The sequence below is a fragment of the Triturus cristatus genome, chromosome 6, assembly GCF_964204655.1.
Source record: "Triturus cristatus chromosome 6, aTriCri1.1, whole genome shotgun sequence".
Taxonomy (NCBI): Eukaryota; Metazoa; Chordata; class Amphibia; order Caudata; family Salamandridae; genus Triturus; species Triturus cristatus.
The window spans coordinates 968,586,106-968,601,357 of NC_140589.1; positions in this window are offsets into that span (position 1 = coordinate 968,586,106).

The window sequence follows — 15,252 nt, forward strand, 5'->3', positions numbered from 1 at the left end:
ATTACTCCACACCGGCTCCGTACACCAGCAAGGCAAGACGTCTGTCATCCAAAACCCCGTTGGGCCAACTCGGTGCATACAACCTTGCCCTGGCCACCATTCTTCACATCCACCGAACTCCAGCATGCAGGACATAGTTCTCCCACCTGGCCAAACATACCTGGGACTCCCTAACCGGGAACCTCGACATGAGCCATGACCTCTACGCCTTGATGATACTCTTCCAAATTGGTCTGTCCGCACAGTATTGCAAGCCCCCCCTCAGCAGCTTGAGGCCATCACGGGTGAGTATTGTGCTCCATGTCAGTATTGGATGATACATTGTGACCCATGTGTGTCCTGTACCGGACTCAGATCCCAGGGTATGGATGGCTGGAGTTAGTTCAACACTCAGGCATAGTTTGACATTTCCCCACACGTATGTTGTGGACTCATGCAAAATGACTGCAACATCTAATTAAAGAAATTTAGTTTAATTCTCGGTGGGGGGCGTGTTTTGTGGGATAAAATAGGTGCTATACAGTGTGCCTAGAATCCAAAGTTCACAGGATCCTTGGCATTTGAAGTCATCAGAGTCCAGACCACAGTGTTTGTCATCATTGGTCAGACTGTGACCAGCAAGTCCATGTGGCAGAGAATGTCAGTGAATGAGGTGCTGCTGTTGCGCATGAAGGCAAGGTGCCAGGCCAGGTGACCTGGGAGATGTGGATGGTCCGCTGCCTCTCACGGTCTTTTCCGTGGACGACCCACTTTCCTCGGGGGACCCTCAGATGCAGGCCTTGACGATGTTTGGGACGCTCCGTCGGACGAATCCTCCTCCTCCTCCCTCCCTGTGGCTGGTGGTGGTCTTCGCCTGGTGGCACAGGGAGGGTTGCCCATGTTGTCGGCGATCCGACGGAGTGAACGGCTTATGTCCGTTTGCACCACCAGGAGCTCAGCCAGTCTTGCCTCCATCCGTCCTTGGTGTTGTTGTTGACTGGCGTGTTGCTCGGCCTGCTGGTTCTCAATCTCTGTGAGGGTCTCCACTACCTGGCTGATGGCCCTGGTGTCACGCCGGTATGTGTCCAGGATGTGGCATATGTGTGACATACCGGTCCCTTCAGCTGGCTGGTCAGGTTCTCACCTCCACCTGCCTCCACTCCCACGACCCCTGCCCACATGAGCCTGGCCTGCCGTTGTGGGCACATCGGGTCTATAGGACCCCTGAGGGATGGCATTTGCGGGGTTGTCTGCCTCCTCCTGGGTGCCCGGAGAACCATGTCCCTCCAGGTCAGACTGGCTCAGTTGTTCAGTGCGGGTAGGGCTCCTGTGTGTCTCCTGGGAAGTGGCAGGAATGGGGGTGGTGGTTGGCACAGATGCACCTGAAGCAGGTGCTGCAGGGGCTTGGGCACCAGAGGGTCCAGGTGGGTTGGGGTTATCCACGGAGTGTTGAGAGTCGTCGCTGCCGGTGGGATGAGCTTCCTGCCGAGCCTGGGACTGTGATTCTTCCCCCCCATTGTTAGGGGGAGATCTATGACGTTGCCCTGTGTGTGAGAGAGAGGCAATGTTAATGCTGTTTCATGCGACATCCATGTTTAATACTTATTCAAGTTGGCACAGTTCCTCCAGGTAGTTGGATGTGCCTAGCATTCCTCCCAATGTTTACTTGTGGATGGGAATGTTGCGGGGGACAGATTGATATGTTCTCATGAGTGTTTGACATGTAGATTATTGGCTGTGATGCTTCTTTGGCTATGGATTGATCTTGTTGTGTCACATGTCCATTGTGAGAGTGGGTAAATCCATTGCCTGCCCCGGGGGTGTGTGCTTGTGTAATGGGTGTGTGTGACAGGGCCTGCTGTTGGGTGTAGTGTGATTTGGCATTGGGTCTCCCAGGTGATGTGTCTGTCCCCTCATGGAGCATGCTGGCATGACAGTGAGTGTGAGTTCCTGTCCTAGATATCTGAGCTTGTGGTGTTGGTGTTTGAGTTTACAGTGGTCACAGGAGGGCCTTGTGCTGCCTTCAGCAGGGCCAAGTGTCAGCTACCTTGTCAGTACTTAGCCAGTCCCTGTGCATTGAGCATGGTGCATGGGTATATACCTGGGCCATATGGGCTGAGGGCAATGATGTCTGCTTCTGAATTTGAACAATGTGTTTTTTAGCCCCACCCTCCCAGCATCACGGACATCCAGTCTTGTGTTTGTGATTCGTGTAGCCTGGGACATGGCCTTGCTTTGTGACTGGGGCATGCACATGTTAGTGGCATGAGCGTTGTTTTTGAGTGTGGTTGTGTCAGGTGAGGGCTTGGGGGTAGTTGCATGCATTTGGTGTAGTTGGGGTATGGATGGCATTACCCCCATGTTACATACGTTTTTTGTGTACTCACCAGGCTCTGCCACTCCTTGGACTCCGTGTACTCCCACCGGCAGAAGCAGGGCCCTCACCTTCTCCTCCCAGGGATGGTAATGTACCTGTCTGCGGGGCAGCCCACCTCCAGTGATGTTGCTCTGGGCGTAGTCCTCGTTCATTTTGCGCTTGACTGCCCTCCGTAGATCATACCACCTGGCTTGGCATTCATTCCTGGTCCTTCTGATGGGCGCAACAGCATTCACCCTATCGACGATCCTCTGCCACATGCGTGATTTTTCTGCTATGCTGGTCTGTCTGACCAATGTTCCAAAGAGCTGTGGCTCGACTCTGATGGCTTTGTTGACAAGGCTGTCCAGCTCCACGCTTGTGAACTTTGGATTCTTGTCTATGGGCATGGTGTGGGGTGTGGGTGTGGATGGTTGTGGGTGTGTGAGTGTGAATGTGATGGTGTGGGTCTGGATGTGAAGAGGGGGTCTGTGTGAAGGAGGTTGTGTGAAGGTGTGTAAGTTAAGGTGTATGGGTGCAGTTGTTTGTGTGTGGTGTCTGTCAGCAGTGGGTCTGTTGCAAAGGCTCATGGTTTGTGTGTGTGGGCCCTTTTTATTGGTCCATTTGTGGGTGTGGCTGGGTTTGAAATTTTGGTGGGTGTGTTATAAGAGGTGGTTGTGAGTTTGGGCCTCTGTTTGCCTGTTTGGATGTGCCAGGTCAGTCATTTAGATGTTTTTTCTACTGTAGACGTGTTTTGTGGTGTTGTGCCAGTCGAATTGACCCTCCATGTGGTGTTTTACAATGTCCTGGTTCTGTACGAGTCGTTTTCGCATATGTAAGGTGCGTATATACGCGATGTTGTTGTACAGTGCTCACATATGCAATGTTGTTGTATGGTTCGTACATACGCGATGCTGGGGTACGGTGTTGGGGTACGGTGCGTACATGTACGGGGTTGGGGTACGGTGCTGGGGTACGGTGCGTACATGTACGGGGCTGGGGTATGGTGCTGGGGTACGGTGCGTGCATGTACGGGGCAGGGGTATGGTGTTGGTGTACGGTGCTGGGGTACGGTGTGTCCAAGTATGGGGCTGGGGTACAGTGTTGGGGTACGGTGCTGGGATACGGTGCGTACAAGTACGGGGCTGGGGTACGGTGCTGGGGTACGGTGCGTACATGTATGGGGCTGGGGTACGGTGCTGGGGTACGGTGCGTACATTTTCGGGGCTGGGGTACGGTGCGTACATGTACGGGGCTGGGGTACGGTGTTGGTGTATGGTGCTGGGGTACGGTGCGTCCAAGTGCGGGGCTGGGGTACGGTGTTGGGATACGGTGCTGGGGTACGGTACGTACATGTACGGGGCTGGGGTATGGTGCTGGGGTATGGTGCATACATGTACGGGGCTGGGGTATGGTGCTGGGATATGGTGCGTACATGTACGGGGCTGGGGTACGGTGTTCGTGTACGGTGCTGGGGTATGGTGCGTACATGTACGGGGCTGGGGTATGGTGTTGGTGTACGGTGCTGGGGTACGGTGCGTCCAAGTACGGGGCTGGGGTACAGTGTCGGGGTACGGTGCTGGGGTACGGTGCGTACAAGTACGGGGCTGGGGTATGGTGCTGGGGTACGGCGCGTACACGTATGGGGCTGGGGTACAGTGCGGACATGGTGGGGGGGTACGGTGCTGACATACGTGGGTATGATGCTGACATATGCAGGGGGAGGGGGTGGCTGTGCGACTGGTATCCCGGGCACAAGTTTCCCTGGATACGAGTGGTACGGCGTTCGCTCTGTTCGGGGCGTTTTCCATGAACTTGTTTATTCTGAATGGCGGTACGGATCGTACTTGCGCGCTCGGACTTCAGATTTACGATTTGTACGTGAAACTGTCCAGCTCCCTCTCGTACACCTTTTCCCGAAGCGAATCGTATGTATTTTTCACTTACGAATCGTACTTCACCGGTTGTACAGGACTTGTACGATTCGTACGTAAAAAAATACGGATACGAGTCGTACGGTAATTTTTTTTAACGGATCGGAATCGGCACCTTTATGAATTAATGTGTAATAGCCACAGTAAGAAATGTGTGGGATTTTTATATCTGCTATGCATCGCTTCAATTGCTAATTTTTATTTTTGCCCTCTTTAGCTTTATTTGATCATTTATTTTGAAATGTTAGGACTGTTTTGTTTCAATTTCTTACTCTAAGTACTTTACAGAGTCACATTTTGCACTACTAATCTTGGAAGACCAATTCCACCTGATATGCTCTCAAACATTGGCATATATTTCATCTCATAAATAAAAAAAAAGATCGGAAGATCCTTAAGATCCGAGGAGAACCAACAGGGAGTTTTCTCATCATGTCTTCCTAACTCACAATATATGGCAAAGGACAGGCCTAAGCTCTCTCTTTTTTTTAAACTCTTTCCTTCTTGTGCTTAATTTTCATATATGTGCTGATTCCCAGTTGTTTTTGTTGGCGGGTGGATAAGAGATATATCTTTCCATGATTGGCTGCCAGATATCCAAACATCATTCAGAGAGAGCATTTAGGCTCAAAATTGGGCAAGGTTGTCTTGGGCTGCTATTGCCATCTGTGTCTGGCAAACATATAAACCATGCCACAACAACTTCACTACATTTGGTTACTAGGTCACCAAACTTTAAACAAATCTCCTGAAAAATGAGCTATTACATAATCAACATAAGCAGAGAACAGGACAAAGCGATACCAAAGGGGATGATGGACGGAGCGTTTGAGCAAATCAAACACTCACCCCCAGTCAACTGATTTGGGTTTAATCCATCATCATTCTTTAGCTCACTCCACAAAAGGACAAAAGCAGGTGATTGGCTTTCATCAGCTTTAAGTCACTCTTTTGTCAGGATCTGAATAGCCACATGTTAGACCTGGCATCTTTTGGCATGTTTCCCTTGTCTTTTTGCTTTCTGGCCTCACGGTTTTGACTCTTTTTTTGCTGGTTTATTGTCACTGCGCACTTTCTCACTGCTGTTCAGTGTTAAAATGCAAGTGTTCCTATTGTAAATTATATTATGGAGTGGTGTTTCCATGATTGGCAGATTTGATTTACTGGTAAGCCCATAGTACAGTACATTGAGAGTGCCAAGGCCTGTAAATCAAATGCTGCTAGTAGGCCTGTAGCACTAATTGTGCCACTCACACAAGCAGCCTTTCAAGGGGTTCTCAGACCTGCCACTGCAGAGTCTGCGCACATTCTTTGCTGCTATGTCTACTTGGCAAGCGCACCCACTTGCCAAGCCCTAACCTTACCTATTACAGCATGAGAGTCACCCCTAAGGTAGGCCCAAAGTGCCCCTATGGCAGGGTGCGGTGTATGTGAAAGGTAGGACATGTTCTGGTGTGTGTGACATATCCTGGTAGTGAAATACAGAGTATTTCTTTTTTTCACTATTGAATGGCTATTTGTCGCATAGGATAGAATGGGAGTTTACTTAGAACATCTTATAAGCATAACTTCCCATTGGGACAATATAGGAAGATGCAGTTTAGTATGCCTGAACTCAGAATATAAAGATGTATCTTTTAGTAAAGATGAGTTTTAGATTGTGTGTTTGAAAATACCACTTTTCGAAAGTAGGTATTTTCTTGCTTAGCCGTCCTGTGTGCCTCTGCTGGTTTGTGGATTGACTGGTATTGAAGTGACAGGGGCTGGGGGTGTGCATTCTCTGCAGACAGTCACTGGGGGACGAGGTGTGTTCTGCCTCTAATGGATGAGTCAGGTCTGGGCCGAATAGAACTGGCCTGCATTTAGAGTAGTGAGAGGAGATTTCCTTGCACCTGAATAGGCCTGGTCTGCCTTGGACAATTATTTCTCCACCTCCTGCTGGTGACCTGGGCCAGAGAGGACCAAACTGGTTCGGACTAAGCACAGACACTCTCTGCCTGAGAGAACAAAGAGAAATGGAGTATAAATATTGGGCCCAGAACTTTAGAACTCGCTTGGATCAAGGAACCGGCCAAGTAGAAGAGCTGGAAGAACTGCCGGGAAGAGTGCTGTCCCTTTGCTGTGATAAAGATGTGGCTTCTAGTCAATTCTGAACCAAGGAGTAAATGACTGGAGCTTATGAGTGCAACAGGCCTAGAAATCAGACTCAGATCAATAAACACTTAGCCTAACCTCTTGATTTGCTCCTGTCAACTGGGATGACATGCTTCCTTTAACCTCCTTCCTAAAGCAAATCAGTTAATCAAGTTACATAATTAGGAGCTTCCTCTTCACTGTGCCTGAGTCTGCAACTAAGATAAATACTGTCAGCTGCTCCCATCTCTAGCCCCGAAAAGTCTCTTTTAAATGTTAAACATTTTGGATTTAGGGCCTGATTCAGATCTTTGCAGATGGGTTACAACGGTGACGAAATATAAATCTTATTATATCCTATGGGATTTACATTTTAGGAGATGGGATAACAATCACCCTTGAAAATGAGTAACCCATCCACCAAGATCTAAATCAGGCCTTTAGTCCTAGATTCATAACTGATTAAGTATAGTTTTGCAATTGGTAAATAAATGACTGCTCCCATTACTTTTCCCAACATGGTAAATTAAAAACGCCTTATGCAAGATTTATCTAAGGATTGCGTTGCCCTTGCATCATGCTGCATGGCAGCCCCTCATCCTCCTGGACCTATCAGCAGCCCACAACCACATCTCCCACCACACACGGCCTCCAGACTCCATGACGCCAGCATCCAAAGAAAGGCCTTAGACTGGATACGATCTTCATCTCAGGTAGAACACAGAGAATAAGACTCTAACCCGTCCTCTCAGAACCGACAGAGATAAGATGTGGAGTACCCCAAAGATCCTCCCTCAGCCCCACACAACAGCTGCCTGAAGGTCAACTCAGAGAAAACGGAAGTACTCATCCTTGGCTCCACCCTGTCTTTATGAGGTGACACCTGGTGGCCCCCCACCCACACCGGACCATGCACTCAACATCGGCACCATACTCGATTCTTCACTCACCATGAACCGCCAGATGAACGCCGTATCCTCTTCATGCTTCAACACCCTCTGCATACTTTGCAAGATGTTCAAGTGGATCCCCCGACTCCAGGAAAACCATCAACCATGCACTCATCTCCAGCAGACTGGACTACGGCAACGCCCTCTATGCCGGAATCAACAAAAAACTCCTCCGCAAACTCCAGACCGTCCAGAAAACCGCAACCAGACTCATCCTCGATATCCCACGACACAACCACATCATCCAACACTGCTGCGACCTCCACTGGCTCCCTGTCGAAAGAAGAATAACCTGCCACTCAGCTCACACACACCCACAAAGCCCTCCACAGAACTGGACCCCCAATACCTCAACGACCGAATCTCCTCCCACGCCCCCAAGAGAAACCTCGCTCAGTCGACCCTGCCCTAGCCACCGTCCCACATTTCCACAGGATCAGAGCAGGTGGAAGATCCTTCTCCTACCTCACAGCCAAGACCTGAAGCGAACTCCCCCTTCACCTCCGACGGAGTCCCGCACTGCACCAATTAAGAATGGACCTCAAGATCTGGCTCTTCGAATGACCCCAATGAAGCTGTGCACCCCCAGCACCTTGAGACCCTCACGGGTGAGTAGCACACTTCACAAAGACTGATTGATTGATTGACTGACACAGGGTGTCACAAGAGCAATGCAATCCTTAAGTGAAGGTTACGAAGCAACGCAAGAACACCTTGCGTGCTCCTGTGTTGCTTTGTAAATATGGAGGAACACGAGGGTGCACAAGTCTCTGCCTTGCGTTACTCTGTTCTGGGTAGGTGTTCCATGGGTGAAAAGTGGGTGTTCCAATGCACCCAACCATGGATTTTGGCTGATTCCCAGTTTACCACTACTGGTATACATGGGAATGCATCAAAAAGCAATGCGCAACAAGGAGGAATATCTTTATTTCTTTTTCTTGTTTTCTATTTCTAAGTGTGCTGCATTCTGCAGCACACTTAGAAAGAGGTAAAGCTTCAGAGGGCTGGTTTTGTGCAGGACAGTGTCCTTTCCTGCACAAAAACAACCCTGTCTACAACGCAGTCACCCTTTCATCATGGCATATGGCATATTGATAAATATGGTGCATTCCTGCCCTCTCCCTTACACACAAGTAGTCTTGCTGTGTTGTGTTGCGTGAAACCTTGATAAATCCGGCCTGTTGTGCCTTCCTGAACCTCAAAGAGGGCCAGAGAGTTATGGGCTGCCAAAGCTGTTCTGAACATCTGAGGTACCAGTACTCACAATGGACTGATCCCATGGGGATCCCTTCCCATTTGCGATTGGGTTACCAGCTACTTGAAGTAGGTGGTAAAATGTGAATGATGCATGAAATCATTCACACATGCCACTGTAATTTAGTATTAGGAAGGGCTGCCCTAAACATGTCCTTTCCTAATACCGAATCGCAAATCGAATTTGTGATTCAGTAATAGGTTACCAAATCACAACTAGGGCTTTGTACATGTTAAAGGCTTTTTTGTGTTCGCAAATGGGCTGATTCTGTGAATTGACCATTTTGTGAAGGTAAAAAAGCTTTGTACATCTGGCTGATTATCAACAAATATGTTTGTACCTATACTTCTGCAGTACAGGAAGCTTTATCTAGACCGTTATTCCTAGTAGTCCAGGGGCAGGGCCGGACTGGCCGTCCTAGGCATCAGGTGTTTCACCGGGAGGCTGGAAGGGTGGGGGCCAGTTTTGCAGAGGTGCTGCAATATCAATCCTCAGTAACAAAAGCAGCAATCAAGCGTTTCCATACTCCCAGGTCCAGGGAGTGTATCCTCGGGCTGGTCCAAGTAAATTGCCTGGGTTGCTTTGTGTTTCCAGTCCAGCCCTGTTCAGTGTTTACTAGGGTTGGAAATAAACTGAGCTAAGAATGATGCTTTCATTTTTTAACTCAGGGTCAGTAAAAATCTTCCCATTCAGAAAATCCATCTATCACTCTTATCCCCCCTCTCCTTCAAGACATTCTACCTCCCTCAGAAACCCACACATACACACACCAGCATTCACGGGCGCACACACAAACATGCATGCCCAGACTATTTACTCCAACTCCACCTTGGCTCCCTATGTCAATTGGGCACAGCAGGTGGCCCGACAGTCTCGCTATGGTTCTGTTGGTTCCCTGGAAGTGGCAACAGTGTGGCAGTAGCGACTGCTGGAAGCGGTCATCCCAGCTAGTTCCGTGTCTGTAGCATGATTATTTGCAAGAGGGAGGGCTCCTACTTGAACTGTATCTCATTCAGGCAAACCTACAAGCTTCTTTTTATATACATATAGCATGCAGAAGGAAGGCGGTGGTTCAGTAACCCTACTTCTACATGGAGCGTGAATATGTAAGCAAATGATAAGCCAACCTGATAATATGATTTCACGTCCTTAACTTTCCTAATGAACTCCAATGAGTGGCAGCTGGATACTGAGAGTCATCATGTTCAGGAATCACGTCCATGCTCAATTATTGCAACACTATATGTGGAAGGCCTGTACCCCAGAGCTCTAACAACTGAGAAGACCTATTATCTTCCAGTCAACAGAATTTAACCCATAGTGTTTATTTATACACCACAGAGGCTATTGTTTGGAACTTCATGGGAAATCAAGGAACCCTTTTCTTTACTCAACAGGCATTACCTGAGAAGCACCTGAAAAAGTTCCATATCCCTTTATTGAAGAGCCTCGGGGAGGGGTATTTTGCCCCCTCTGTTTCACTGGCGTGACCTGTTCGAGTGAGTCAAATAGGAAACAAAAGAATATGAGAAATTGTTTAAACACTTTTCAGACATGACCTATATTTGTTATACATTTTTTTTAGATATGTGTACCCCATGATTAGCTTAAAGTGTTTGGTTTTAATGACTGCAACATATAAAAAATATTAATTTCTTTGAAGTTAAATTCCTCCCTGAGGAAGGATCTTTTTGGTATGTAATATACTGTGGAGGTATTCCGAGCATGTGATTACGATTAGCAGAATGAATTTGATTTACTTGAAACAATGGTAATAAATCACATTATAGAAATGAAGACTGAATCCTCAATTGATTGGGGATTGGTAAAGAATGTGAACAAAACAATATTAATCCCTGTCTAAAGTCTTATGAATTGCACCTTCCTGGTACAGTCAGTGCCAGTGAACATCGATTCAACTTTCCCTTTGTTGCTGGAGTATTCACATCCACTTATGGGAGTTGTGCACACCAGTGGTGTAACACAGGTCCCCGCAGCTTCTGCTGTGAGCGGGTTCCCAAGTTCCAGTACTCTGCCCAGAGAGCTCCTCAATGAGTCTGGAGAGGGCCCATCTACGTATCTTGCAGGGGGTCCCCTCAAGTTTCGTTACGCCTGTAGTGCACACAATTCCTAACAGCATGACTCTGCATACTAGTTTCTTAGTATTACCGGTCATGAATGTATAGAGCCTTTAACATTGTCAATTTGATTGATTAAGATTTCCTGTTGTGAGGATATTTGTCCTTTGTCTCATTGTTTCTTTAGTAGGAGGAGCCGAGAAGGCATACCACCATATACTGCTTAAAAAAGTGGTTTCAGAATTTTACGACCAAAATGCTCAAGAGGGCAGTTTCTATAGCATTAGAAAGTAGAATAATGAAACAGTAAGTAGGAGGCTTAGAATTAGAGGTGTTACTGTTGGAGTTGATACCAATATGTCTTGCCTTCTGTTTGATAATGAATTTCCTTTTCTTTTGTTTTTGTTTTGATTTGTGAAATTAAAACTTTGAACCAAATGTCCTGAGTCCAATGTAATTTGCCAGGATACATTTTTCCCATTCTAAAACTTTGTGAAAAGTAATGCTGGTTATGTATTGCGTTCAATTACATATTCATTTTGAATCCATGAGGTTTATTTTTCGTTGAAAGAAAATTTAAGTTTTTAATAAAGAATCTTGCCATTTTACTGTATTTTTAATGTGAAAGACAAGATATGTTTTGTGGGAGCTGGGGCTACTGTAAAAAGACTGGTCAGCATAGATTAAACATGGGTAATATTAAATTGTGTTGTTTAATTTTTTTGAAACATTGAGATACTTTTTTGAAGTATTAAGATCTTAGTAGAGGTAAATGATGTAAAAAAAATTGCATATGCTTTTTGTGAAGCAAGTGTCATTGGTATCTGGGGTGAATCAAGAGTCTTGGGGCATCATTGGGATGGTGGGCGGACTTTGTCCACCCGCCATCCTTTTGTAGAATGGGACCGCCCGCCATAGGTGCGGGGGTCCTGTCGGTGACATTAGGATGCGCCCGCCGCACTGGCTGGTGCAACCTGCATTCTTAACATTGCGGCGGGCGGTGCTCTCAGCACCGCCCGCCGCAATGCCAAAAAGGCATGTTGTGCAGTTCCATGCACACAGTGGCAGGCACTGTGCAGGGCCTGCCATGTTGTGCATGGAACTGCAGGGGGTACCATAGGTACCCCCCATGTGCACCCCCACCCCCCAGAATCCCTGGGGGCCCGCTATGGGCCCCCAATGGTGAGGACTGCCTGCCTTTCGCCGCCACGGAGAGGCAACACCCCACATGCATCATAATGTGGATGGCGGTGTCTACCAGCCACCGCCACCATATTAACTGCTTTTCCGCCCAGTAGGCAATCGGGTGGATTGCCTACCGGGCGGAAAACCGGCGGACGGTCTTTCCATCTGCCCATGGTAATGTGGTGGTGGAAATTTCAATGCGGGCGGTGGTTTTTGGCGGGCGGATCGCCACCGCCATGCGGGCAGTGGCGATCCGCCCGCTATCCTAATGACCCCCTTGGTGTGGAATGGGCTGAAAAACCAATGGAAAACCCATGTGGTTAATCTGCGGGTTGCCAAACTGTGAACAATTTGCTGGCACATGCATCAACCAAAAATCAACTCGCTAAAATACCGAATCGCAAAAATCACCCGTTAGCAAGTGGCAAAAAACGATTCCCAATGCATCAACACCAATAGCGAAAAAATAAAGAATTGCTAAATATTTGCCCGGTAAAATAAAGAATCGCAAAAAAAAGCAACATTAAAATAAAGATTCGCTAAATAAAAATTCTGAAATACCGAAATCACTATTAGCGCCTGGCATTAGCCAATCGCAAATAAAGAATCGCTAATGAATGCATCAAAAGTCGCAAATACCGAAAATTCCAAAATTTGCTATTTTGCATGTGCAGATTAAGGGGAATCAGAACCAGGAGGTAAAGTTGCAGGAAAAAAAAAATTACCTAAAAAAATCCCTAATGTGCCACAGATGCTAACAATCAGTAAGCCATACAAATAGGGCCAGGAGACCCTGTTTCCTTTCACAAAATGGCGGCCCTCTACGTGCTTGCAAGGAGGATGAGAATTAATGCAGCAGCACAGCGCAGGAGAAGGGTCCAGGAGAGAGTATTCAGAGTGCGCATGACATTGCTTGGCCGAAATGAGGATGAGGTCTACGACAAGTATCGTCTCAATCGTGCTATGATAATGGGCCTAATTGCAGACCTGGAACCACTACTGCAGCACCAGACACGTCGGACCAATGCTATTCCTGCGCACGTCCAGGTCCTATGCAGCCTGCACCTACTGGCGTCTGGAAGTTTTCAGGGGGTCATGGTGGTAGCGGGAGGCGTATCACAAAGCGCACTATCACGCTTCTTCCGCAAATTCATTGATGCCATGCTGACAATGATACATACCCACGTCAGCTTCCCCACAACCCCACAGCAGTTGGACCACACCAAACAGGCATTCTACCAGGTGGCCCACTTCCCCCATGTCATAGGATGCATTGACTGCACGCATGTCCCCATCTGTCCACCCTCAGCCAATGAGTACATCTTCCGTAACAGGAAATCCTACAACTCCATCAACGTGCAGGTCGTGTGCGATGCCAAGCACATCATCACGGACATTGTGGCACAATTTCCAGGGAGCACACACGACTCCTACATATTCAGACACATCCACAGGCGTCTACTCAATGGAGAATTCGGAGAGGGTCTCCTGCTTGGTACGTACACATACCTCTTCATAACATCAGCATCACACATGTATCATCATGACTGTCGCTAAGCCTTTGCTTCCATCCTGTAGGTGACAGTGCATACGCCCTCTGTGAATATATCCTCACCCACTACATCAATCCAGAAACACCACAGGAGCAACGCTACAACGCGGCCCACATAAGCACCAGAAATGTGATTGAGAGGACTTTTGGGATTCTGAAGAGTCGCTTCCGAATCTTACATAAGACTGGTGGTGCCTTGCAATATAAACCAGACACCTGCTGCAGGATTGTAGCAGTATGTGCCATGCTGCACAACATTGCAACCAGAAGGGGGATACCCATAGAGGTGGACAGGAATGATGACTACCGGGATGACCAACCACCCGCACAACACCGACAGGCACACGTTCCAAACACAGCTGAGGGCCAAAGGAGGCAGACATACATCACACAACATCATTTCTGACCCAGGTAAGATTGAGCCATGACGATTTTATTAGTGGTGCTACTGTTTAATTCACAGGAGCACTGATGTGTGTGATGTCACACAGAAATGCAAAGTAGAGTTCCCCCACACATTGTGGACAAAAACATGCCCGTTGTAGTCACAGGAGTTCAATAGTTAAACAAAAGTGGGCCATGGTTACCCCACCATGGTCAGGGATGCCGTACAGTATGACTAGTGGTGCTTGCCACGAACGCCCAGCCTCCTATCACGTGGCTCCTCCACCTCACCACGCCCTGTCCCTGTGGCTGCGGCTGTGGAGCAGCGCAAACTGCGCCTCCTGGTGCTGGTCTCCGTCACGGAGACGCTGCTTACACTTGAAGCAGCCTCACTGCCGTCCTCCCCTCCCAAGTTGCTGCCACTGAATGTTCCTGACTGCAAGTGTTCCACTGCAGTGGTCACCTGGCCTAAGGCCTTTGCCACGTCACCACAGTAATGGCCAAGGTCCACCTGCAGTGACACGGAGCGGCGGGACAACACAGCAGTGCTGTTGCAGAGCCTTGTGATGGCCCTGGTCGATGCTGTGGAACGGAGCAAGTTCTGTGTATGCCTCCGGCGCTCACTGTGTTGTCCTGCTCTGATGGCACGGGTGAGTTCTTGGAGGTCCTCACTGATTTTGTCATTGCCCTCTGCCACAACTGTGGTCATGTTCCGCACTGCGTCTGTCAGAGTGCACATGTGTTTCGCAAGACGCGACATGTTTAGGTTAATCGTCCCCATGTGTCTCCCCTGCAGACGCTGATCACGCAGCATCTGAGCCTCGATGCCACCATATATGTACCTTGCCTGGTCGGCTCCATCGGAAGTACTGCGCAGGGACCTGCGCCGCTGCGAGACTCGGCCACGTGCTGGTGGTGGTGCTGGCGGTGTGACACCTGTCGGACTTGGCCCAGTTGTGGTTGCAGGACTCGAGCATGCATCCATCACCTGCATGGAGGGGACTTGTGCCCTGCGTCTTGGTGGTTTTGTCGCAGTTGTCGCAGGTGGTGGTGGTGGTGGTGGTGGTGGTATTGTTGCTGGAGGAGGTGGGGATTGACCCTCCTGCGGAGTGTCGCCATCTGAATCATCCGGTGTTTCAGAGATAATGAGGCGCCCACTATCATCCGAATCGCCAGGAGATGCATCTGTGTGTGAAACAGTGCATGGTTAGTTTGTTTGGAACTACATCTGTTTCTAAATCGTCTTTAATGTCCTACTATGAATTACATTATTTGACTCTATGTTTTGCCAGTACTGCTGATCTCATTTATTTTAGCATTTATGACTATACTTGCACACTTGGCTGACATGACTACGACTCCCATGATGCAATACTGATGTGAGGGCATATGTGTTGTGCACTTCTGCCTGCACACTGTGATTGAGCTGGGGGGATGGGGATGGGT